Source organism: Moschus berezovskii, chromosome 7 (assembly GCF_049115385.1).
Source record: "Moschus berezovskii isolate FMDL1 chromosome 7, NW_MosBer_1.0, whole genome shotgun sequence".
NCBI classification, from domain to species: domain Eukaryota; kingdom Metazoa; phylum Chordata; class Mammalia; order Artiodactyla; family Moschidae; genus Moschus; species Moschus berezovskii.
In genome coordinates, this window is record NC_142466.1 from 77,978,979 (window position 1) to 78,006,446 (window position 27,468).

The following is a 27,468-nucleotide window of genomic DNA, read 5'->3' on the forward strand; positions in this document are numbered from 1 at the left end:
AGCAAATTCCTTATCCCATACATTCAGTATCTTACCACTCTGGCCTGCCTTTAGCAAAAATCCTGTCCAGTTGGTTTAGGCAGAGTCCCCGTTACCCCTGAAGTTTCTTCTTAGTAATTTTCCATCTGACGACCCCGTTCCTTGGCTGTAAATCTCCACTGGCCCTTGTTGTATTTGGAGCTCAGCCCAATCTCGCTCCCCTACTATAAAGCTCCATTGTATTATTCCCCTTGAATAAAGTCTGCCTTATCGTCTTTTCTTGTTTGCTTTTAATTAATTTTTATTGGAGTATAGTTGCTTTACAGTGTTGTATCAGTTTCTGCTATACAGCAAAATGAATCAGCTGTATATATACTTTGTTGTTTATTTCCTGTCATGTCTGACTCTTTGCAACGCTATGGACTGTAGCCCATGTATCTAATGCACACCTAGTTTTTAAATAACACACAAAAAAGAATGTTTTCAGAAGGAAAACAATCCAGTTGTATCACATGTGGAAGCAGCATCAAGGCTTTTAGATTTTTATATCTTCATTCTTATCTCTGATACCTACTAGGTCTATGAACTTGCACTAGACACTGAAATTCTCGAATGTACTGTATCTCACCTGTAAAATGGGGATGTGAGTGATTCTGGATCCAGTTACAGGGTGCTGGAGGAATGAACCCCTTGAGGTACAGTAGATCTGTCCAGTTTATTGTTCTTTGACTCCCACTGGCATGGGGTCTTTCTCATGAAAGTAGTGGCCTTTTGGCATCTGCTCTAGTGTCATTTATAATAGTGAAGCACTGGAGGAGGGGATCCCAATAACCACCAATAAGATATAAAGTATGATACAGACACAATGGGCCATTGTGAAAAATGGGCCACTTAGCGGTAACTAAAAATCGTGTTTTAGAAGGATTTTTATTTTAATTATTTATTTTCATTTTTAAATCTTTTGGCTACACTGTGTAGCATGTGGGATCCTAGTTCCCTGACCAGGGATTGAACCCACACCCCCTGAACTGGATGCACGTAGTCTTAACACTGAACCACCAGAAAAGTCCCCTAGAAGCATTTTTAAAGATGTGAAGAAACAAGTGAAAGTAAATGAAAAATATGATTTATGTACACAAAATTATCCCAGAACAATGTGGAGGGAAGTATATGGAAATGTCAAAAGGGGTTATTTGGGGTGCTAAGACTATTATTTTTCCCATTCATTTTACTTAGCTCTACATTTTAACATTTTTATATGTGTATATATTATATATTCTGGAAGAATAAAGCCAGAAAACATTTTGATAGGCCTAATATACGTATAAAAAGTCATAACCATTTATACATTTTAACTATACTAATTCCATTTTGGGGATTCAGTCTAAGGAAATAATTTAAATTACAGAATATACTGTATTCAAACATGTTAATATGATTTTTTTCATAGTAGTGTAAAATTGGAAACAGCCTAATAATGTAGGAATGATTAGCTACATTAGATGAGAACTCATCATCTAACAGAAATCAAAGGCAGACTTTTTTTTTCCCACAGTACTTTTTAAAAATTGGAGTATAGTTGATTTACAATGTGGTATTAACTTTCAGATGTCCAGCAAAGTGATTCAGATATATATATGTATTCTTTTTTAGATTATTTTCCCTTATAAGTTATTACAAAATATTGAGTATAGTTCTCTTGCTATAGAGTAGATCTTTGTTGATTATCTATTTTATATATAGTAGTGTGTGTGTTAATCCCAAACTAACTGCTAATTTCATAATGGCCCCAAATGAAACAACTTGCAATGGATAAGTTAAATACATGTGGTCAAAGGCAGACTTTTACATTGTGTATACAAAGTCTACCATCACAAAAGATTATGAAGTAATATTCAGTGAGAAAGTAGAATAAAATTATATTATTACAACTAGATAATTTTTTACAAAGCAAAAAATGAGGCACTAAAAATCTAGAATATAGGAGATGATCATTTCAGGTGGTGAGACTAACTGTAAATATTATTTTGACTTTCATATACTTTCCAAATAAAAGCATGTATTATGTGTGCAAACATTTTAAACAGTAAAAAGCCCAACTATTTTAAAACAAATAGTATCTGCTCTGCAGGGGGAGACTGACAAGTGAGCATATCTCTCTCTGGGAGGCTCCTGGAGTTGGGTGGAGACGAAAGTAATAATCTGCTGTCCTTATTCCAAGAGCGCGAGGCCCCAACCCCAGAGCAGGGGCTGCCTGGCCCCAGTCTCTTACTGCCAGATGGTACACACTCTCTCCCAGCCACACACAGCCTGGGCCATGAAGGTCCAGCCCAGGATGTGGGTCTCTCCCGCGACTGCCTGAAATCCTCAGAGATGGGGACGGTGCCTTCTATCACTCATTCCCCAGCCTGCTCCAACCAGAAAAGTCCCCCTTCCATCACTGTCACCCTCTCCTGCTCTTCCTCCTTCCTCTAGGGCACTTTCCGTAACCACGTTGATGCTAATGGATAGTGTATCTTACCCAGTTCCTTCGACACAACAGTCACATCACATAGAACATTTTAATGAATCCACAGCGAGGTCTGTACCCACCTTGAGAGACGTGGACAGTTACCCTCATTTTGGGCTTCCCTGGTGGCTCAGTAGTAAAGAATCTGCCTGCCAAGCAGCAGACGCGATTTCGATCTCTCAGGAAGATCCCCTGGAGAAGGAAAAGGCAACCCACTCCAGTATGCTTGCCTGGGAAATCCCATCACAGAGGGGCCTGGTGGGCTACAGTCCATGGGGGTCACACAGAATTGAACACAACTTAGTGACTAAACAACAACAACAAATCCTCACTCCCGATCTCAGGAGATTCAGAGAGAGGAAGCCATCTCCTTAAGGTCACACTGCTACTGAAGGGCAGACCCATTTGGCTGTTATTACTACTCCCAGTCCGTACCCTTGACCAACATCTCTGTGCAGGCCGAACACCCAGCCGGTGCTCTCAGCTATACTGTCTCTCCTCCTCCTGCAAGGGCTACCCCGCTATTTTCACTGGCGATGGCTTTCTTTTCTTATGTCCTTCTCCAGTCATTCTTCCTCCTCCAACTTCCTGAGATCAGAGGCAGCAATTTCAGTAATCTGTGTGTGTGTGTGTATATAGTTTCTTTCCTATTACAGCCCCCACAATGGCACTTACATGATGAAACTGAAGCTTCATAATAAAAGTTCATAAAGCTCCAGTGAACAACTTTAAACTTAAAAACACTCATAACCTAAAAGTTGAGAGTTATGTTTATTCAGTGGAAATTTTTATGACTTAAGCCCAGGAGATAGCATCTCAAGTAACCCTGAGAGAACTGCTCAAGGAGATGGGTTGGAGGGGGGAAGGCAAGGGGGAGCCAAGTTATATAGAAGTTTTGCAACAAAGGGCAGGTAATCTGAACATCAAAAGATTACTGCTAGTTGAAGAAAACCAGATAACCCAAGTTAAGGAATTGAGTGCTTTTCTATGTATGGGAGGATGCAAGAGTCTGGGTTCATTGAAATCATTTTTTTGATACGTGCCTTAGTTATCTGGGGCCAGAATCCTGAGTTTCCTCAGGGCTCGCTGTGGTTGTAGTCTGATGATTGCTAGATGGCAGGTATTCTTTCCTTTCTGAGTTTCCTCTGGGCTCACCAGCTCACCATCCATGGTGGCTGCAATTGCTGATGACTGTGACATACTTCATGGACTGATTTGGCAGGAATTATTCCATTTCTCTGCTTCCCCGGTGGCTCCACAGTAAAGAATCTGCCTGCCGTTTCAGGAGACACAGGTTCGATCCTTGGGTTAGGAAGATCCCCTGGAGGTGGAAATGGCAACCCACTCCAGTATTCTTGGCTGGAGAATCCCATGGACAGAGGAGCCTGGCAGACTACAGTCCGCGGGGTCACAGAGAGTCAACATAGCTTCGCGACGCATGCGTGCTAAGTCTCTTCAGTCACTTTGTGACCCCATGGACTGTAGCCTGCCAGGTTCCTCTGTCCATGGGATTCTCCAGCCAAGAATACTGGAGTGGGTTGCCATTTCCTTCTCCAGGGCATCTTCCTGACCCAGGGGTCAAACCTGCATCTCTTACACCTCCTGCATTGGCAGGCAGGTTCTTTACCACTAGCATCACCTGGGAAGCCCCTGGCTTAGCAACAAACCACAACAACTAAGCGTGACTAAACAGCAACACTCGAGCGTATCAGGCTTATTCAATCTTATTAACTCTTCCGACCACGTGGAGGAAGCATTATCATCCGCATTTCATAGCTGAAAAAATGGAGGCTTAGAAAAGTCAAGAAACTTGTCCACCATCACCCAGCTGGTAAGCGGCTCCCCGGAGCCCCCACCACACTTACCTACATGGGCCAGCCTCACAGTCTGGCTCACTCTTGACAACTTTTCTCCAACCAGTCTGGTGTTCCATCCATCAGTCTTCCCAAGTCAGCCAGTGTCTACAAACCCTAGTCTGGACCTGGGTCCCTGAACATCAGGCAAAGCATAGCCCCTGCCATGGAGTTACTGAGGAGACAGAACAGAGACACACAGAAACTGGACTCCCCTGTGGCCCAGTGGCTAGGACTCCATGCTCCCGATGCAGGGGTCCGGCAACTAGATCCCACGTGCCACGACTAAGACGCAAAGCAACCAATAAATAGATATTTTTTAAAAAGTAGAAAATAATAAAAGACACACAGAAACTTAACACACAACCCCTGGGTGACCCCTGCCAAGCCACTTCCCGTCCCTGAGCCTCAGTTTCCTTATCTGCACAATGAGGGAGTCACACTGGAAGGCTGCAAGTACACAGTCTTCCCCATCTATGATCACCTGAGTGTAACCCATTTAATTACAAGGTGGGGATGCTGAGGCCCAGGGATTAGGGCCGCCCCAGAAAAAAGGGGAGCAAAGCCAGAAAATAAAACCACAAGATTTGACCCTTGGAGAAAATGCTTTGTTGCTAAGAAAAGGACAAACATTCAGGAATGAGCCCAGTGGGGGCCCAGCGAGGGAAGAGGGGGTGCATTTACTGCTCCGTCCTTTTGCATCTGACAAAGCCGGAGAGAGTGTTTCCCCGGTGTGGATTTCTCCTTAGTGTTTGGGCACTCGAGGAAAAGTAAGCTGGTTGCTTCCAATCCTTTCATTTCCAGGGGACCTCAGGGTGCCCAGAGAGCAGAAGGCTACAAAATGAGTCACTTCTAAGCCTCTCTCTTAGGAACAAGATAGAGTGCTTGAGTGTGGAGGAGGGACGGGAGTGAGGCACCTCCAGGTTAGGAGATGAGGAGCCGAAGCAATTTGGAGGCTGCCTTTCCTTCAGGGCGTCTGGGTAGGAATACACGCAGCTCCCAGAGTGGTTGCTCTCCAGGCCATCCTACTTCAGGTGTTGGAGTGTCATCCAAACTTTTCACTGCTGATGCAGCCCCGTCTTCAGTACCAGACCAGGACGCTCACACTGTAATTACGACTTCATCCATCAGAGGTTTATCTTTGCTCCATCTCTTTAAGAAGGTGCCTATAAGTCACAGTGTAGATAAGGTTAGATCAGGACTGTGGTAGGCTGAATAATGGCTCCCTAGGACACAGAGACTAATATATTTACTAGGCAAGGAGAAAAAATTAGCAAGCTAATTCCTCTTACCTGTGTGTGTAAACACACTTCCATCCAAGTGAAGAATTATTTGTTCCATTCGGTCCAGAATGGGGGCATCTACATAGAAATATGTATCTTTTTTAGGCACTAACTTATCAACTTCATATGCATCATATAAACAGCTCATAATTCTAGGTCTTCTAACAAGGCAAATACACTAACCATTAGCTTGGGAACCAGATGTGTAAATAAAAACAAACGCATGTTTTGCTTATCATTCTTTCTTAAGAAGGAGGTAGCATGTGGATTTCAGTTTTGCAGTATGTCTTGGATATGTTTGTGCTTTACATGTAATTATTATTCACAAACATGATGTTTATCACACATGATGGGAATTATCACTGAGTCTACAAATCACTATCTGGAATAATGACTGTTTTGATTGGAATTCTGCTGATGAGCAAAGGTTTGAACAGTATCATACAAAAATCTAACCAGCTCAGGCTAAGGTGCAAGTCATGCTCTAGGAGGAAAGAAACTTTGTATCCTATTATAAGATAATCACTAAAGGAAGGTTGCCCAGAAACTTAAGTCATACACAAAGACTGCAGGAACCCTTCCCCCCAGGTAATGAGCATTAAGCTAAAACACTTTTGTTTAGCTCACAGGAAACATCCTGACCAGGCCCATCTGTGAATAGCTATAGGAAGGAAGAAATTAACACATTTCCACCAAAGTCTGGCTGGAACAAGGTCTTTACTTCCTCCCCTTTTAGTATAAAAGAAGTCTGAACTCTAACAGAGAAGATGGTTTTTTGGGACGCTAGTCCATCTTCTCCAACTGCTGGCTTTCTGAATAAAGTCACTATTCCTTGCCCTAACAACTCATATCTTGATTTATTGTCCTATCTTACAGTGAGCAGTAGGAGCCTGGACTCAGTGGTAACAGTGTTGTCATTAGGTATTAACTCACTTGCTTTCTGAAGCAGCTAGTAAATGTTTACCAGAGCTCATTGTATGAGTCAAATGACAGAGCATGGACAATCACTAGATACTCAGGATGGTCTTTAACATTACTTCCTGGTGACACAACTGTTGGCTTTGTGGAGGTACCAAGATGGGGCTCAAAGAAGTATCATCTGTTCTACCCTAAAGAACGACAATAAAAACCTAAATATGAAACACAGAATGTAAATCGTTAACCAGTTCTGTTAATGAGCTAGTTAAAATCATTAACTAATTCTGACATTGAATTGGAAGAGCAACCAGAGACATCAGTGAAAGCATGAACTGGACTTCCAAAGAGAAAAGATTAACATATATACACTGCTATGTCTAAAATAGTAGGAAGCCTGGCGTGCTGCAGTCCATGGGGTCGCAAAGAGTCGAAAACGACTGAGCAGCTGAACTGAACTGATGTCTAAAACAGATAACAATGAGAACCTACTGTATAGCTCAGGGCACTCTCCTCAGTGCTCTGTGGTGACCTGAATGGGAAGGAAATCCAAAACAGAGGGGATGTATGTATACGTATAGCTGATTCATTTTGCTGTACAGCAGAAACTAACACAACATTGGAGAGCAACTATACTACAATAGAAATTAATATAAGAAAAAGAGAAAGAAATATGATGCCACCCAAGAGAATAAACGCAGCAAATGAGAGGTGGATATGTGGGGTGCATCTGAGGCCTGCGGTTGGATCTGGTGGCCACAAGCAGCTTGCATGCTGTTGAAGTAAGTTGGTGGTGTTGTTATTCAGAATCTCCATCGTGTCTGCTTTGCGACCGCATGGATTGCAGCACACCAGGCTTCCCTGTCCTTCTCTATCTCCCAGAGTTTACCCAAGTTCATGTCCATTGAATCATCTCCTCTGTGCTATCCTCAAGGTAGAATATGTATAAACACTGCCAGACACTATTTTTAAAGGCCCAGCTGCTGTTGCCTGTGGATGGACACTGATAACCTAGAGTGCCCAGGCATGGTTCTGAGTGTCATCCTGTAGTTCCTTCTTTCCAAGGCAGAGGATCACCCCTACAGCATGTTCTTTTACAGCCCAGGCTGGTACTCACACGTAAGGGGTGCATTTTAGGATTTGGTCCTAAATGGGGGTTCTTTGGGGTCCATGGCAATTTAGGATGAGTGTCCTCAAAGACTGTTTCACATAATATGGTTCAGAACTTGCTGTCTGACCTGTCCTGGCTCAGTTTCAGCCCATGAAGTGAGTTTTTCCTGGGCTGGGTCCTCTCTGGACTGGGGAGCCCAGGACCACATCTCATTCTTCTGTTATATCCTCCTCCCTATCTTGCCCAGTGACAGGCCTAGAAGGATACACCCTAAACCTGAACCAAATTACAAAGTTAAATGGATGCCAGTGGAAGGATTTCACGGAATTTGATTTGCCCATGGGCTTTCTCTAGTTGTGGTGAGGAGGGGCTATTCTCTAGCTGCAGTGCACAGGCTTCTTATTGCGGTGGCTTCTCTTGTTGCAGAGCACTGGCTGTATGCACCTGGGCTTCAGAATTGTGGTGCTTGGACTTAGTTGTTCTGTGGCATGTGGGATCTTCCCGGACCAGGGATCAAACTTGTGTCCTCTGCTTTGGCAGGTAGATTCTTAACAACTGGACCACCAGGGAAGCCATTGGTGGAATTTTAGTAGCAACCTATGAACTTGAGAAGCTAGGGAGTAAGGGAGAATGAGACTTCCTACTATTCACATTGTCAGAGTTGCTCTCCTTCCGTAGACTTGCCTTGAAATCACTGCTAGACACATTTCTTGTTTAAAGATAGGTAAGTAACTACCCTCAAACAGACTGGGGATGTCTCTAAAGCTGCCAGGACCATATCTAAAGTTTTAATGGCAATGAGCCACTGATTACTTTTTTGCCTCCATTCCACCTGGGGAAAAATCCCCCAAGTTCACTTTACTCTGAGGTCAATGGACAGATATGTGAAGGGCCTCCAGGTTATGTGGGCTGCTGGACGTGGACAAGGACATGGACAATGGAGCATCTCAGAGCCGAATACATGGAAGACAGTCCAGGCTGGCTTTGTCCTCACACACAGCTCAGGACAAGGCAAAGACTGCCCACCCAGCCGCAGCCTCCCTGTGTGGGGATTGCTGAGCTGGGGATTAGAAGCAGACCTAGAAGCAGTGAGTGTGACAGCCATAGCAAGTTGCTCTAACAGGCATAGGTGGGAAGACCAAACCACCTGCCCCTTCCTGAATGTATTAGGGCAGACATGTAGCTGTAATGTCCCTTCCAGAAGCAAGGACATCTTCTTAACCCTTTGGTTGCATTTGCCTCTTGTAGATGGGCAGTGGGGCTACTCTGGTGGCTGAGTGGGTAAAGAATCTGCCTGCCAGTGCAGAAGATTCATGGGTTTGATCCCTGAGTCAGGGAGATCCCCTGGAGAAGGGCATGACAACCCACTCCAGTATTCTTGCCTGGGAAATCCCATGGACAGAGGAGCCTGGCAGACTATAGTTCATGGGGTCACAAAAGAGTCAGGCATGACTAAGCGACTAAACAACAACAACAGACAGGTTACTGCCCTGGGAGGGGTACATGCCTTGGATCATATAGTAAGAGCCAACGGGGGACCCTTGGCCTGTGGTTGTAACTCCCAACTTTGCCCAGAGGGCCACCCTGCCCTAACCCCACTGGCTGTCACTTGTGCCATCATCAGATCTAACTTCTCTTCTAGAAAGTACTATCCTCCTCCCATTCTTCATTTTTTTTTTTCTGTCCTTGTGGCGATTTGTTTTTGTTTGTTCCTTGTTCATTTTGTTCCAGACACACTGGTTGGGGAAGTAGACTGTGGAGGCCCAGAATCTCTGGGCTATGGGTGGGCTGCTATCTCTGGTGCACAAGTCTCTCTGCAGGGCCCGCCCCTCCCTCGCAGCGGGCAGCTGCAGTGGGGAGATGCCTGCAGTTTGGAATCTGCAGTGGTCCAGCTGAGGGCTGGCTCCCTGCCCCTGCAGATGGTCAGGATGACGACTTGGCCGTGTCAAGCATCCCCCATGTCACCCCCACACATGTGGGGCCCCGCAGACTGTTTCTTCTCTCCCCCTGAGGCTTCTTTTTGCTGTTCTTGGTCGAGAATGAAAGGCTTGGAGATTCCACCTTGTTATCGTGTGACAGTCATTTACAGCCTCAAGCTCTGAGTCAGGGGTCAGGAATGAACCCAAAAGGAGGCATCACTGGGGAGGACTGACCACACTGCTCTAGCTTGGGCCAGGCAGGCAGAGCTGTACATGGAGACCAAGAGCCTTCCCCTTGGTCTTCTGTGCCTCAGTTTCCCCATTTGAACCAATGTCCTCAAATGACAGAGGATGAGATGGTTGGATGGCATCACCAACTCAGTGGACATGAGTTTGAGCAAACTCCAGGAGATAGTGAAGGGCAGGGAAGCCTGAAATGCTGCAGTTCTTTGGATCACAAAGAGTCCATGGGGTCACATGATTGAGCGACTGAACAACAAAAACCTCAAACAACTTCTTGCTCTCAGAGCAGAATACTTGGAAAAACCTAAAAAAATACAAAGAAAAAATCACCCACCATTCACCCATTAATATCTTTCTATTTTCATCTATTTTGCATAACTGAAACACCCTGCCTGTACAATTATGTATCCTGCTTTTAAACAATGTGTGTGTGTGTGTTCAGTCACTCAGTCGTGTCTGACTCTTTGTGACTCCATGGACTGTAGCCCACCTGGCTCCTCTGTCCATGGGATTTCCCAGGCAAGAATACTGGAGTGGGTTGCCATTTCCTTCTCTGGAGGATCTTCCTGATCCAGGGATCCAACCAGTGTTCCTGCATAGCAGGCAGATTCTTCATCACTGAGCCACCCGGGAAGCCCGTTTTTAAACAATAATCTTTCCATAATGAACAAATCATTCCTGTTCATTGCACAATATTCAGAAAATTCAAACACAAAGAATAAAAATGACTTTTTGTTGCTTCTTTGAGAGATAACAAGCATTAATATTTTCATGTTGTCTTTCTGATCTTTCTTTAAAAAAATTTTTTTACCTTTATTTTTTGCCACACCATACCTGTGCTAATCCAAACACCCAATTCTTCTCTCCCCCACCCCACCCTCCTTGGCAACCACAAGTCTGCTCTCTCTGCCTGTGAGTCTGTGTCTGTTTCATAGATAAGTTCATTTGTGTAATAGCTTAGATTTCACACATAAGTGATACCATGTGGTATTTGTCTTTCTCTTTCTGACCTACTTAGTATGATAATCTCTAGGTCCATCCGTGTTGCTGCAAATGGCACGAGTAGTATTCCCCTGCATATATGTACCACATCTTCTTTATCTATTCATCTGTCAATGGACATTTAAGTTGTTTCCATGTCTTGGCTTTTGTGAATAGTGCTGCTATGAACATACGGGTGCATGTATCTTTTCAAATTATGGTTTTGTCCAGACATGCCTAGGAGTAAGATTGTTGGATTATATGGCAACTCCATTTTTAGCTTTTTGAGAAAACTCCATACTGTTTTCCACAGCGGCTATACCAATTTATATTCCCACCCACGATGCAGGAGGGTTCTCTTTTCTCCACACACTCTCCAGCATTTGCTCTTTGTAGACTTTTTATTGATGGCCATGCTGACTGGTGTGAGGTAGCAGTAGTTTTGATTTGCATTCCTCTAATAGTTAGAGATGTTGAGCATCTTTTCATGTGCCTGTCGGCCATCTATATGTCTTCTTTGGAGAAATGTCTACTTAGATATTCTGCCCATTTTTCAATTGGGTTGTTTTTTTCTTTGTTGTATTGCATGGGCTTAATTGGGCTTTCCTAGTGGCTCAGCAGTAAAAGAACCCACCTGCAATGCAGGCGCTACAGGAGATATGGGTTTGATCCCTGGATCGGGAAGATCCCCTGGAGAAGGAAATGGCAACCCACTCCAGTATTCTTGCCTGGTGAATCCCATGGACAGAGGAGCCTGGTGGGCTACAGTCCATAGGGTCACAAAAAGTTGGACATGACTGAAGCAACTTAGCAAGTATGCATATAGCTTGGCTTTTAGATGAGGAAGTTGAGGCACAGAGAGATTAAGTGCTTTGCCTAAGATCACAGAGATAAGAAGTGGTAGAGCTGGTATTCTAAGCCAGTTGGTTTCCAAGTCTCTGCATATAATCCTCTCTCTCTTTTTAAAGATTTTTTTGATGTGGATCATTTTTAAAGTCTTTATTGAATTTGTTACAATATTGTTTCTATTTTAGGCTGTGGTCTTTTGGCTGCAAGGCATGTGGGATTTTAGCTCCCCAGTCAGGGATCAACCCCGCACCCCCTGCGTTTAAAGGTGAAGTGCTAACCACTGGACCACCAGGAAAGTCCCTATAACTCTCTCTTACGAAGCAAGTCCAGCTGAGTGCAGGCAACTGGGAAACTGAGCATAGTGGTAGGGTAAGTATGAACCACAATTTTAGTGCATTCATAGAATCCCACGTCATGGGTAATAGGCACCTGGCCCATGTGTATTTTTGAGGGAGCTCGTTAGCCTTCAGAGTCTGCACAGAAATGATTATTCAAAATGAGATATTTCCCAGTTGCCTGCTCTCAGCTGGACTGGCTTCGTAAGAGAGAGTTATAGGGACTTGCCTGGTGGTCCAGTGATTAAGACTCCCCACTTTTAATGCAGGGTTTGTGGGTCAATCCTTGGTGGTGAAACTAAGATCCCATAAGCTACCCAGTGCCGCCAAGAAATTTAAAAAATAAAAACAACAAAAAACGAGATGTTACCTTTTACAGGGACACTCTATATTTAGGAATAAAATGACGTGACGTGTTTGCTTCCAGATAATCCGGGTTGGGAGCAGGGTGGCATTGCACAATGAACACATGGGGTGTAAGTGATACAAAATCAGCTGTGAGTTGAATGTGTTGAAGTTGAGTGGTAGATCTGTGAGGGCTTTCTTCTCTTGAATTTGCTGAAAATTTGCCATACTAAAACATTTTTAAAAAAATCTCAAATCAGGGACTTCCCTGGTGGTCCAGTGCTAAAGACTTCTTGCCTTTCAATGCAGGGGGTGCAGGTTCAATCACTGGTTGGGGAGCTAAGATTCTGTATGCTTCAGTTCACTTCAGTTCAGTCACTCAGTCGTGTCCGACTCTATGCGACCCCATGAATCACAGCACACCAGGCCTCCCTGTCCATCACCAACTCCCGGAGTTCACTCAAACTCATGTCCATCGAGTCGGTGATGCCATCCAGCCATCTCATTCTCTGTCGTCCCCATCTCCTCACCCCCGATCCCTCCCAACATCAGAGTCTTTTCCAGTGAGTCAACTGGTCGCATGAGGTGGCCAAAGTATCTGTATGCTTAATGGTCAAAGAATCAAAACACTAAAAAATAGCGATACTGTAACAAGGTGGTGCGGTCCACCAGCTGACGAAGAATGGGCCAGGACTTAGGGGCTGAGCGACAACTGCAGCAAACTCAATAAAAAAGACTCTAAAAATGGTCCACGTCAAAACACTCTTTTAAAAAAAGAATCTCAAACCATTAGGTAGCTCAAGAATGACTTTTGAAGGGACATTCTAACCCAGAGTATAAAGGTTCAGAGCAGAATATAAAGATCCAGTTCTTTGCTGGGTTTCTAACTTCTTAATTGAAAATAATATTATTTATTTCTCTCTATAGCAGAGACATTACTTTGCCAACCAAAGTCTGTCTAGTCAAGGCTATGGTTTTCCCGTGGTCATGTATGGATGTGAGAGTTGGACTGTGAAGAAAGCTGATCGCCGAAGAATTGATGCTTTTGAATTGTGGTGCTGGAGAAGACTCTTGAGTGTCCCTTGTACTGCAAGGAGATCCAACCAGTCCATTCTAAAGGAGATCAGTCCTGGGTGTTCATTGGAAGGACTGATGCTAAAGCTGAAACTGCAATACTTTGGCCACCTCATGCGACGACTTGACTCACTGGAAAAGACTCTGATGCTGGGAAAGGTTGGGGGCGGGAGGAGAAGGGGACGACAGAGAATGAGATGGCTGGATGGCATCGCCAACTCTGTGGACATGAGTTTGAGTGAACTCCGGGAGTTGGTGATGGACAGGGAGGCCTGGCATGCTGTGGTTCATGGGGTCGCAGAGAGTCAGATATGACTGAGCGAGTGAACTGAACTGAACTGAACTGATTCTGATCTAAGAAGCTTCCCCAGTGTTGCTCAGTCTGCAGAAACATTCTCAAAGGGCACAGCTCCTCATTAAGAACCTGTCAAATGAGTGTTAGAGGTTTGTTCATTTATTCAAGAACCCTTATTTTTGGAACTTCCCTGGTGGTCCAGTGGCTAAGACTCCGAGCTCCCATTGCAGGGGCCCAGGTTTGATTCCTGGTTGTGGAACTGGATCCCACATACCACAACTAAGACCCAGCACTGCCAAATAAATAAATTTTAAAAAAAAATATCTTTTTTTTAAAAAAAGAACTGTTATTTTCCTCTTGAGCAGAGGGATGAGCTGTGAAGGAGATGGCTGAGTTTGGGAGAAAAGATACATGAAGGAAAAGTTAAGCACCCAAGGTAATTGTTGAGCAAATGTTGTTTCAAACCTTAGTGGAGGCTAAGGGGTGAGGGAGGAGGGCATGGGTGTGTCCCCCAACCAAGGGCTTAGAGTTCCTGAAGGAAGGAGGACCCAGCCTGGAGCCTGGATCCTGGATGGCTCTCTTTTTCATCACTCACATCCTTCTCATCTGACCGTCTTGGGGCTCAGGACTGTACACAGGGCTCAAGATGGTACACTTTGCAAAGACAGATCTGCTTTCTAGCCAGCCAGACCCAAACAAGAAAGCACTGCTCAACAGAGACACAGTCATGGAGAAGAGACTTGTGGACACAGTGGGGTAAGGAGAGTAGGATGGAGTGAGAAGTAGCATCAAAACACATATATAACCATATGTAAAACAGACAGCCAGTGGGAATTGGCTGTATAGTACAGGGAGCTCAACCCCCTGGTCTGTGACAACCTAGAGGGGTGGGAGGGAGATTCAAGAGGGAGGGGATATATGTATACTAACAGCTAGTTCACGTTATTATACAGCAGAGACCAACACATCATTGCAAATCAACTATCCTACAGTTAAATTTTTAAAGAATAAAGCATTCAACACCACCTCTTATCCTTATATGGTAGCAAACATTCAGATAAAACCGGCAGCTGTGTGTTTTTTCAATGACTTTACTTGCCAGGAAGACTAACAGTGTATGGCATGTATGTAACATATTCCAAACTGGATTTTACCTTCTAAGAGATTAGATTAATAGAAAGCAGAGGTGGGACGGGCTCGGCCCACAGATAATAAACTTGTGGAATAAACGTCTGCACACTCTTGCTCAGGGAAGATCCTAGGTCTCTTAGGACCACATGCTCTTGTTCCGCCAATGGAAGTTCAGTGAGTTTCCATCGTCCCCTCCTCCCGCGGGCATCTGGCCTCCTCCCTGCCTGGAAAGCCAGTGTTTAGTTTCTGACGTCACTCACTATGCTGTATGCTAGGATTCAGGGCAACACAGAAAGTTGAGATCCTGAGCACTGTAATTACACCTCTTCCTGGATTTCAAGTAGGACCGATTTGTGAATATGCCAGATTTTTCCGGGTCTGGAGGCAGCAGGCAAGGGCCAATCACACGCGGCTGGTGAGGCTGCCGGTTTCCTGCTCTGCCCCCGCTGCAGTGGCTTGTGCACCCCAGGGCCAGAGCTCAATGGCAGGGTCACTGCAGCCTCCTTCCTGCCCACTCCTGAGCAGTCGGTTTGGGGTGCTGATGGCACAGCTCCACGGGGGAGAGAAATGTAAAGGTGAGCCCAAGGTGGGCATCTCTGGAGTCAGGTTCTCTGTGGATTCGTAAGAAGTGGCCAGGAGGGCCTGATTGAGGCTCTGCAGGACTCTGAAGTTACCAGACTCAGAATAACTGGGGTCCCGAGTAGTAATTTCCATTCTGTTCAGAAAGGCACACACGTTAGCATAGACAAGGCAGAGATTTAAGCTCTCCTTGCTTCCAGTCAGTGGAAAAGGTGGCAAAAACTCAATTTTCAAAAACTGACTGCCTGGGCAGAGACCTTTGCCTGGAGTAAGGCACCCCCACAAGTGAGGCATCCAGGGGTTTCTTCATTGGTGGGCAAACACCGGCTTTCCGTGGGCACTGAAGTTTTCATAGTTCCTCAAATTCCACAACATGGACTCTTCCAGCTTTTACATGGGAAGACCATTCCCCATTTCCCTTATTCTCGGCTTTAAAGACTTCTCCCAATCTCAGTAAAGTCTGTTAAGAGTTTATTTTTGAGATGCAGATGTAGAGAACAAATGTAGGGATACCAAGGAGGAAGGGGTGGTGGTGAGATGAATTGGGAGGTTGGGATTGACATATATACACTAATTTGCATAAAACTGGATAGCACAGGGAACTCTACTCAGTGCTCTGTGGTGACCTAAATGGGAAGGAAATCAAAAAAAGAGGGGATGTATGTATATGTACAGCTGATTCACTTTGTTGTGCAGTAGGAACTAACACAGGTTTCCAGGTGGCACAATGGTAAAGAATCTGCCTGCCAGTGCAGGGGACGAAAGTGATGTGGGCTTGATCCCGGGGTCTGGAAGATCCCCTGGAGAAGGAAATGGCAACCGGCTCCAGTATTCTTGCCTGGGAAATCCCATGGACAGAGGAGTCTGGCCGGCTACAATCCATGGACTCTAGAGAAGTTGGACACAACTGAGCACGTACACACACAGAAACCAACACAACATTGTAAGCAACTATAGCATATTAAAAAACAGAGACATTACTTTGCCAACCAAGGTCCGTCTAGTCAAGGCTATGGTTTTTCCAATGGTCATGTATGGATGTGAGAGTTGGACTGTGAAGAAAGCTGATCGCTGAAGAATTGATGCTTTTGAACTGTGGTGCTGGAGAAGACTCTTGAGAGTCACTTGAACTGCAAGGAGATCCGACCAGTCCATTCTAAAGGAGATCAATCCTGGGTGTTCATTGGAAGGACTGATGCTAGAGCTGAAACTCCAATACTTTGGCCACCTCATGAGACGAGTTGACTCACTGGAAAAGACTCTGATGCTGGGAGGGATTGGGGGCAGGAGGAGACGGGGACGACAGAGAATGAGATGGCTGGATGGCATCACCGACTCAATGGACATGAGTTTGAGTGAACTCCGGGAGTTGGTGATGGACAGGGAGGCCTGGTGTGCTGTGATTCATGGGGTCGCAGAGTCGGACATGACTGAGCGACTGAACTGAACTGAACTGATACTCCAACAAAAATTAAATAAAAAATGTTCATTTCACCTGTGAGATCTGTTCTCTTGCTTAGGTGAAAAGGACCAGGGAAAGACCTTATTTTTCCCTGTTAAGGCTGAACAACTGAAGCTCGAGTCTTGTTATCTTAAACCTGAATGTAACCTGAGGTGTATCCGTTTGAAAAAAATGCCAAGTAAGGAATGAAGTTCTCCCAACTTACTGCACTGGTCAGGTGCAATCTGGAGAATTCTGTTAACTTCTGCATTTCACCTTTAAAAGAAATGCTGTCTATTTTATACTTCCAGAGGAGAGACCGGAATGTGGAGAGATCAAGAACTCTGCTCCAAAAGGACTGATAGGCAATGACAAGTCCAGGGAAGCTAAAACTGGCGGGGACAGGAGAGCCAAGTCCAAAGCAGTGAAGGCCAAGCTTGGCTCAGAAAGGCAGAATCAGGGCAAAGGGTTGGGGAGAGGAATGCTGGAAGACAGATTTTTACTTTCTAGCAGCAAGAACCTTCTAATAATTAGGCTGTTTAAACATGAGATGAGCTCGATGAGTCAGGGCCTGGTCAGGCAGCAACCAAGCAGAGGCTGGACAGCCACTCCTCGGAGAAGTGCTGCAGGGGGATTCCTGGATTGGGCAGGAAATGAACACCAAGATTCTGTTCTTTTGTAACTCTCTGAAATGTCAGTCCTATACATCATAAATTAGGGGACAGATAAAAAATTTCAGCGGCTTTTTAAAAACATAGAGAGTTTTTGTTTATAGAAGTGAAAAATGAATGATGATCAAGAAGTAAAAACCATAGACCATTTTTTCAGGCTCCTTGCAGCACTTTGATTTCCTGTGTCTTTGTGTTCTTCTTAACCTCAGACTCTGTTTTCTTTCTTTTACTTCCACCCATATGTCCTTATATCCTCTTTATCTCTCCTTTTACATAGAAGATTTTCATTTATTCCATGGGTGTTAGGTCTTTGGAACATATTAGAGGAATTTAAGGTCTGGTTACTTGGAAATGGTTAGAGCGAAACCATGATATCTATAATATCTTATCTAACTTGGTAACTGTTATACTTTTTCTCTCTTCTCCAACCACATATTTTGGTCAGGGCAGTGTTTGGGTTTCAGAAAAATCATTAATGCTCATAATATTACAAGTAAAGGAAAAAAAAGGAGAATGGCCAGAATGATTCTGGAGGAATATGCACACAGGGACAACCAAACTAATCTTGACACAAAAAAAGAAAAAGAAAGAAAAGAAATAATGAGAACTTTCCATAATACTAGAATTGCCTACACTGTAATTACAATAATTACGCTGGCAACAGAATACACATCAATTAAACAGAAAAGTCCAGAAAGAGACTCAGTAAGTATATAATTAAAGTTCCATTTAAAAACTGCTTAAGAAAAAGAGGTGACTTTCATGAAATGACTAACTCGTTGGAGAAAAAGAGAGTCCCCCTAAATTTCAAAAATAAACCATGGAAATGGACGTGACTTAGTGACTGAACAAGGTGTCAAAACCACAATAAACCATATGGGCAAATGGCAAAACAAAAAGGAAAGTATTAACAACATACATGAAAAAGACTTAATGTCATAACACATGAAAAGTTGTTACTAATCAATAAGAAAAAGAGGAATGTTTCAGTGGAGGACAGAGTAAAGCACAAGTATAGTAAATCAACTCAGAAGAAACTCAAGTGTCCAGTGAACATGAGGCAGTTGAATCTTGGACTGATGGCAGATTAAAGCTATGAGGTGCTATTTTTAAATCTATCCAGTGGACAACATACTTTTGTTCAAGGTAAATATTTAGCATTGGCTTCAGTTTCATATGGGCTTCTTATACTGAAGTGTGTGTGAATTGATGTAGATTTTTGATAGTATATTTGGCAACACATCTCAAAAGCCTCGAAAATATTCAGCCTCTTTGACAAAGGAAGTTCACTTATGAGAATTTTTTTCTAAAGAATTCATTAGGGGTGTATGCTAGGGTTCAGTTATAGGAATGTTTGCATTGAGCAGAGACTAGAACCAATCTAAATATCTAACAATACGACTCAATAGTGACCATTTAATCAATTTTGACATGTCCTGTGTAGCCATTAAAAATGTTATGCTGCTGCTGCTGCTGCTAAGTCGCTTCAGTCGTGTCCGACTCTGTGCGACCCCATAGACGGCAGCCCACCAGGCTCCCCCCTCCCTGGGATTCTCCAGGCAAGAACACTGGAGTGGGGTGCCATTGCCTTCTCCTAAAAATGTTATACAATAATAAATAAATAAATAAATATAATAAATAAATGCTGGAGAGGGTGTGGAGAAAAGGGAACCCTCCTACACTGTTGGTGGGACTATATATTGGTACAGCTACTTTGGGAAACAATACAGAGGTTTCTCAAAAAACTAAAAATAGGGTTGCCATATGACCCAGCAATCCCACTCCTGGGCATATATCTGTACAGAACCATAATTTAAAAAGATACATGCACCCCTATGCTCATAGCAGCACTATACACAATAGCCAAGACACAAAACTATCTAATTGTCCATCGACAGATGAATGTATAGAAAAGATGTGGTACATATATACAATGGATCGTCCTAACCCAGGGATCAAAACTGGGTCTCCTGCATTGCAGATGGATTCTTTACTGTCTGAGCCACTGGGGAAGCCTCCATACAATAGAATACTATTCAGCTATTAAAAAGAATGAAATAATGCCATTTGAGCCACATAGATGGACCTAGCGATCATACTAAGTGAGGTAAGTCAGAAAGAGAAAGACAAATACATATGATACCATTTATATGTGGAGTCTAAAATACAACACAAATGAACATATCTACAAAACAAAACAGACCCACAGACAGAGAGAACAAACTTGTGGTTGCCAAGGGGAGGAGGGTGTGTGGGGGTGATGGATTAGGAGTTTGGGATCAGCAGTGCAAACTGTTACATGCAGGATGCATAAACGACAAGGACCTACTGTGTAGCACAAGGAACCATTAAGACATTCAATATCCTGTGATAAACCATAATGGAAAAGAATATGGGAAAGAATGTATATATGTATAACTGAGTCACTTGGCTGTACAGCAGAAGTGACTATAACGTTGCTAGTCAACTATACTCCAATAAATTCATTTTAAATGTTATAGAAGAATATTTAATCACATGGAAAGTTGTTCAAAGTGTATATTTCTGTTGTTACAATAAACTACTGTTGTAGTTAGTTTGTCCTTTCTTTAATGGTATACATTTTGAGTAAAAGAAGGAGATTTGGAGCTGGAGCAGAAATGTGGCTCCAGGGTGGGTTGGTGTCCCAAACCATTCTCTTGGACACAGCCCGGAAGCATTCAGCCTCTGGTCTGAAGAACTCCTGGCCACGCTCTGCATTTTGTGTGCTCCATGTTGGTGTACATGGCATGCCAGGGCTGGAAGAATGGACTGAGGGTGAAATATAGCAGCCCGGCCCTCCTGGGAACTTCTCCCTGTCACCTGGCTTCTGTCCCATGTCCTCCAGGCCTGGAGCTGTGCGAGGTCCTGGTCTGTTAATCAAGTTCAATCCAAGATGTCCCAGCCTCCAGTTTACAGTAAACATGCCATCAGGCGCGAGTGCCCACGAGCTGGAGAGCAATACCAGGGCAGGCACAGGGGAGCCAGCATCTTTGGGGAGAGACTTGCTCTCCCCTCGCTTTCCCTCCTCTTCCTTACCCTCCTCTAGGGATAGGTCTGAGGCTAACACAGTTGGGACAGGAAAGCCTCTTTAAAAAAACAAGTACAAAATCACAAAATCAAATTCAAGTACAAGGTTCTGTGGAAGTGAGAGGCTGGAACTTAAGCTTCACAGTTGTTGTTGTTCAATCACCAAGTCGTGTCCAACTCCTTGCCACCCCATGGACTGCAGCACACCAGGCCTCCCTGTCCCTCACCATCCCCCTGAGTTTGCAATACTGTTCTTTACAGCATCGGATTTTACTTTCGTCACCGGATATATCCACACCTGGGTGTCATTTCCGCTTTGGTCCGGCCAATTCATTCTTTCTGGAGCTAATAGTAATTGTCCTCCACTCTTCCCCAGGAGCATGTTGGACACCTTCTGGCCTGGGGGGCTCATCGTTTGGTGTCACCTCTTTTTGCCTTTTTATACAGTTCATGGGGTTCTCATGGCAAGGATTCTGGAGTGGTTTGCCATTCCCTCCGCCAGTGGACCATGTTTTGTTAGAATTCTCCACTATGACCTGTCAGTCTTGGGTGGCCCTACACAGCATGGCTCATAGCTTCACTGAGTTACACAAGGCAGTGATTTCATGGTAAATCCACCTTTAATTCTGAATTTGGTTTTTATCACTTGCATGTATTTCCTTTTAGTTTATACTGCTTATGCAATCCTGCTGCTGCTGCTGCTGCCTGAATTACGTTGAACATTGTTTTTCATATTGTTGAGCTTATAAGTGGTATTCTCCATGAAATTTTTATGCAGCTTGTTTTTCTTCAGTTCGGTTCAGTTCACATCAGTTGCTCAGTCGTGTCTGACTCTCCGCGACCCCATGAATCACAGCACGCCAGGCCTCCCTGTCCATCACCAACTCCCGGAGTTCACTCAACTCAGTGGTAAATTTGGGAAGTTTATCCATGTTGATATGAACAACTTCTGTTTCTTTTGATTGCTGTATTCCATCGTGTGACTCTCAGATTGTACCTACTCTTTCCTGCTGCAGTTTTTCAGTAAAAGCAGCAGGATATGTATATATAGATATAGAAATAGATATAGATGCAAGTTGTAAACAACACACAAACACACTGCAGAGCAGGTAAATCAGTGTCATTTTGTTGTAAGACTAGACTAGAACTAGGCCAAAAAAACTTGATTTAAAAAAGAATTCAGAAACAATCCTAGGAAATTGGTATACAATATAGAAGCATTTCAATTCAATAGAGAAAAATGGACTATTTAATAAATGGTATTGAGAGAATTGGATATATATAGATAAATAAAAGCAAATCTCTACCTTACATGATACATAAAATTACAGTTTAGATGAATTAAAAACTTCAACCCTCAAAAATACAAATTATAAAATATTAGGGAAAAATGTATAGCAAAATATCGTTATGATCCCAGTCATGGAAAGCAAAACTCACACAGTAAAAGTTCTAACAATTTAAATCAAATTAACAAATAAATGTTATCTAAAGTATAAAAAAATGATCTGAAAAATAAAAGATACCCCAACGTAGAAAACAAACATGATTATCAAAGGGGAAACTCAGGGGGAAAGATAAATTCAGAGCTTGGGATTAAAATATACACACTATTATATATAATAGATAACCAACTGCTGCTGCTGCTAAGTCGCTTCAGTCGTGTCCGACTCTGTGCGACCCCATAGACAGCAGCCCACCAGCCTATGACGTCCCTGGGATTCTCCAGTCAAGAACACTGGAGTGGGTTGCCATTTCCTTCTCCAATTCATGAAAGTGAAAAGTGAAAGTGAAGTCGCTCAGTCGTGTCCGACTCTTTGCGACAGCATGGACTGCAGCCTACCAGGCTTCTCCGTCCATGGCATTTTCCAGGCAAGAGTACTGGAGTGGGGTGCCATTGCTTTCTCCAGATAACCAACAAGGACCTACTATATAACATAGGGAACTATATTCAGTATCTTGAGATAACCTATAATGGAAGAGAAAAAAAGAATATATATTTATTTATATATTGTGGTTGTTTGGTCACTGAGTCCTGTCTGACTTTTTTCGGACCCTAAGGATTATAACTTGCCACTCTTCTCTGTCCGTGGGATTTCCCAGGCAAGAATACTGGAGTAGGTTGTCATTTCCTATCCAGGGGGTCTTCCTGACCCAGGGGTGGAACCCATGCCTCCTGCATTAGCAGGCAGGTTTTTTACCACTGAGCCACCACGGAAGTGCATATATATATATGCACACACACATATGTATAGCCAAATCACTTTGCTGTATATTTGAAACTAACACAACATTGTAAATCAACTATATTTCAAAAAAAAATTAAAAAAACAAAACAAAACCAGACATCCCAAACAACATGAAAGGCAAGCTGAAGACTAGGAGAAAATTTTGCAACTTATGTAACAAAGATTGGGTATATAGATATATGTAAGAAAACAAACAAACAAACACCCTTTAGAAAAATGAGCAAAGGATATGAATAGGCAATTCGGGCATCTAACTAATGAAAACATTGAAGAGATACCATTGTATATCTAATATACTGAGCATTTTGAAATGTCTGGTAGGTGAAGCATTATTGAGACTGCTGAGAAGTGGGAACTTGTAGATTCTGTTTTCATACTTCAGGATGGTGGAGCCACTTGAGAAGCAATGTGGGCATAGTCTTGGATCCATAATTTCCTCCTGTAGGAATTTGGAGTCTTGATACACAGAAAAGACACATAGGACATTTATTGCAATGTTGTTGGAGATAGTAAAAAATTGTTAACAATCCTAAATATCCACTAGGGCTTCTCTGGTAGTTCAGATGGTAAAGAATCTGCCTGTAATACAGGAGAGCCAGGTTCAATCCTGGGGTCAGGAAGATCCCCTGTGAAGGGAATGGCTACCCATTCCAGAAATATTGCCTGGAAAATTCCATCGACAGAGGAGCCTGGCAGGTTGCAGTCCATGGGATCGCAAAGAATAAGACACAACTGAGTGATTAACACTTTCACTTTCAAGTATCCACTAAAAAGAGAGAGGATAATAAATAAAATACGGTATAGTAATACAATGGAATACTACTCAGCAGTTAAAAGAAATTCACTTGGTCAATATAGCAACACAATTAGATTCTAAAAATACTGTTAGATTATAAAATCACACCTGTAGTATGATGCCTCTTATGTAAACACAGCACACAAATACATCAGTATACAATGATAAGGTTCTGGAGGGCCTCCCAAGTGGAGCTACTGGTAAAGAACTTGCATGCCAATGCAGGAAACATAGGAGACAAGGGTTTGATCCCTGGGTTGGGAAGATCCCATGGAAGAGGTCATGGCAGCCCACAGGTGTATTCTTGCCTGGAGGATCCCATTGACAGAAGAGCCTGGTGGGCTATAGTCCATGGGGTTAAAAAAGAGTTGGACAGGACCTAGTGACTAAACAACAATATATATTTTTTTCCTAAAATTTTCACAGTATTTGCTCATCATATTCGCAATAGGAAACCAGTTATTTGTCAAGGATTGTTGAAAGTTCAAAAAGTCTTAAAAGGTTAGCTTTAGGTTACCTTTAAATACACCCTTCTTTCCTCTCCTGAGAATTTAAATACATAGCACGTGTTTCGGAAGAATGGCATGTTTTACTGCAAAATTAGGTGCATTCCCCAAACTGTGAAAGTACAGAAAAAGGTTCTGGGAATTATTTAGCTTAGTTTAGGGGGATCGGGGGAAATAGCTCTTATTTTTAACTCACCGATGTTCCATTAACCAGGACACTCCAGAGACTTAAGATTTACTGATAATCAATGTTTAACCACTGTTAAATTTAAGTACTTTCTGGGAATGAAACTTCTCAGACAGCTGAGAGATTTTCATCTCTTTTACATTTTTACATTGTAATGATCTGGAGTAGAAAAATGTCTAGAATGTTTTAGGTACTTCTCTGCCTTCTTCAACAGAAAAGAGTATCGAGTTTCAGCTTTTCCAACTTTGCTATTTCTAAAGGTTGCCATATGGTACACTGTCAGGATCTGTCTTGTAGCAACACTGTCTTTCCTGCTAAGGTTTTAGAAGTCAACTTCTTGGAACTGTTTGTAAAATAATCAGTGTATGGGGCTCACACGAAGAGGACTGCCTCAGATAAAAGAACACACAAACTTCATGGCATCTATTCTGGCTTTTTCACAATCCCCCTTTTCCCCTCTTTATGGTTTTCAGGGCGGTTTTGAAAGTGCTGGCTTCAAGCCTGGAAGGTGATACAGGTAGAGAAGAAAGAACAGGATTATTTCTTGTAAAACAGTGATCTCTATCAAGATCAAAGCTTTAGCTGTTGGCACAGGACTCTTGCTACAGAACTGAGCTACCAATAGATGAAATGCATGCATGTGCTAAATTGCCTCAGTTGTGTCTGACTCTTTGCGACAATATGGACTGTAGCCTGCCAGGCTTCTCTGCCCATGGGATTCTCTGGGCAAGAATACTGGAGTGGGTTGCCATGCCCTCCTCCAGGGGATCTTCCCAACCCAGGGATCGAATACTTCTAAATGAAGACAAAAACCATAACCCTATAGCAGTTCTACAGCATCTGCTAGAAAATTTTGTGATCTTAGACAAGAATTTCCCAAAATACAGCAGGTGATTATTAATGAAGCCTTTGTAAGTAACTGCCTTATACACACATACAAGTGTTGTGCTCAGTCGTGTCCAACTCTTTGCGACCCCATGGACTGTAGCCTGCCATGCTGCTTTGTCCATGGGATTTTCCAGGCAACAATACTGGAGTGCATTGCCATTTCCTTCTTCAGGGGCTCCTTCCAACCCAGGGACTGAACCTGCATCTCAGGAGTCTCCTGAATTGCAGGCAGATTCTTTAGTCACTGAGCCACCTGGGAATAGCCTTGTACATCTAAGTAAAGTGGGGGTCCAAGAGGGTTCATACAGAGCTGGATCTATAATCTCAGGCCTACTCTTTGTAAAACCAGAAAGGGGAAAGGAACAGAGGGTATGAAATGGAGCCACGAACCTCAAGAATCACAGATAATGTCTTTTCTTATGCACGTGTCATGTTCTTCATTTTTCCTTGTATTGCAGTAATCAGGCAGCAACACAGAGAAGTGATGATTCACAACTACATCCCAAGGTTCTGAGTCAGGAAGTTAGGGCTCATTTGATGCTATCAGTTAGCTGGGGGTGGTAGTGACCAAATCTAATAAAAACACAAAGGACAGAAGTTTCAAATTTCTTTCAGAAGCATTGTGCTCACTCTAAAGAGTACAGGACCTGTGCAAATTGCTCTTGCCATATGTTCATGTGAGATAAACTCACAGAACACTGTAGCAGAGAGATGGCCTGTTCAGGTATCTCATACAGAGATACAATGTTCATCGCTAGCAGACACAGAGCAGATGGTGGCTCTGAGTGAGGTGATGTTGTGCTGAAGATTTGAAGAGGATGGAGATGAAAGCATAGGAGTTAGGGTTAGATGGGCTGTCTCTCCCATTTCCCTTTGACTCAGTCCTTTTTCAGTAAATGGGGAAACTTGTCCTTTCCCAGCCTTAGAAAAGGCAAAAATAAATGATGCCTGTGGAAGTGCTTAGAGTCACTTGTAAACAAATGTGACTGTATTATCATATTGTCTCTCCTTGGGCTTCCTTTGGTGGTTCAGTAGTAAAGAATCTGCCTGCCAGTGCAGGAGATACGTGTTTGATCCGTGGCTCAGGAAGATCCCCTGAGAAGGGAATGGCAACCCACTCCAGTATTCTTGCCTGGGAAATCCCATGGCAAGCTAAAGTCCATGGGGTCGCAAAGAGTCAGACACAACTGAGCAACTAAACAACAATTGTCTCTCCCAAGAGACCCAGTCCTCGTAAGGGAACAGGAGAAAGTTCTTTGGTTTATCAACTGTTCCCCTTTAGGGTAAGCTCAGTCTGAAGGTTGGTTCCCATTCTAGGAGATTCAGAACAACCACAGCCTTGGGGGGATATTGTGAAAATGCCCGAACTTCTAGAATATGTGTCCTAGAAAGGGTCTGAAGATCACTTCCCTCACTGTATAGACACAGAAATGAAGGCCCAGAGAGGTGAATGGACTTCTCTGAGGTCACACGACTTTTCTCAAATACACGGCTTCAGTTGAGGAGCCCAGGGCCCTTTTCACAGACTTTCTCAAAGTGAGGTCCTCTGAGATTGCATGTCAGAATCACCTGACATGTATATGGGGGCACCAGGGAGGTATTGGTGAAGAGAGCTGTTTCTATAAATGCACATTCCCTGACCTGAATCACAAGCTTTGGGAGCAAGCACCTGAGAATCTGTATTTTAGGATGAAACAATTCTTTTTTTTGGCTGCACCGAGTCTTCATTACTTCACGTGGGCTTTCTCTAGCTGCGGCAAGCAGTGGCTGCTCTCTAGCTGCAGTGTGCAGGCTTCTCTTTGCGGTGGCTCCTCTTGTGGAACATGGACTCTAGGCGCATGGGCTTCAGTAGTTGTGGTGCATGGGTTTAGTTGCTCCATGGCATGTGGGATCTTCTTGGACCAGGGATCGAACCTGTGTCCCCTGCACTGGCAAGCGGATTCTTAAGCTCTAGACCATCAGGGAAGTCAAGGATGGGGCGATTCATACACAGCTCTGCTCTATTTCAACAATACCTTGAAGTGTTGCTTCTAAATTGCCTACGTAAAATGGTCACCCTTAAGGAATCATGTCCTAGAGAATATGGAAAGAACACACACTATTAGTTGCCACCAGACAATGCCATGTCCTCAATTAGCTACTTTGTATGACAGTCAGTCTCCTGTACGGCACCATCATCTCCTTGAATGTTCTGAACAATCAAAGCACATTTGGGAAACAAACACAGCTCATGTGGTCCCTTTAAGAGCCTCTCTTTGCCTGGGTTTGGGGATGGGTGTGC

At 43.4% G+C, this 27,468-nt stretch overlaps 1 long non-coding RNA gene across 3 annotated transcripts in view; it reads right to left on the reverse strand.

Annotated features, from left to right (window-relative positions):
• Positions 1-27,468, reverse strand: part of LOC148777375 (uncharacterized) — a 68,967-nt gene that overhangs the window by 18,376 nt on the left and 23,123 nt on the right. For all 3 annotated transcript variants that reach the window (XR_016037866.1, XR_016037865.1, XR_016037864.1), the window contains exons 2-3: positions 5,634-5,702; positions 4,354-5,507 (exon numbers count right to left, since the gene is read on the reverse strand). This is a non-coding gene — a long non-coding RNA (uncharacterized LOC148777375). The remainder of the gene's footprint in view (positions 1-4,353; positions 5,508-5,633; positions 5,703-27,468) is intronic.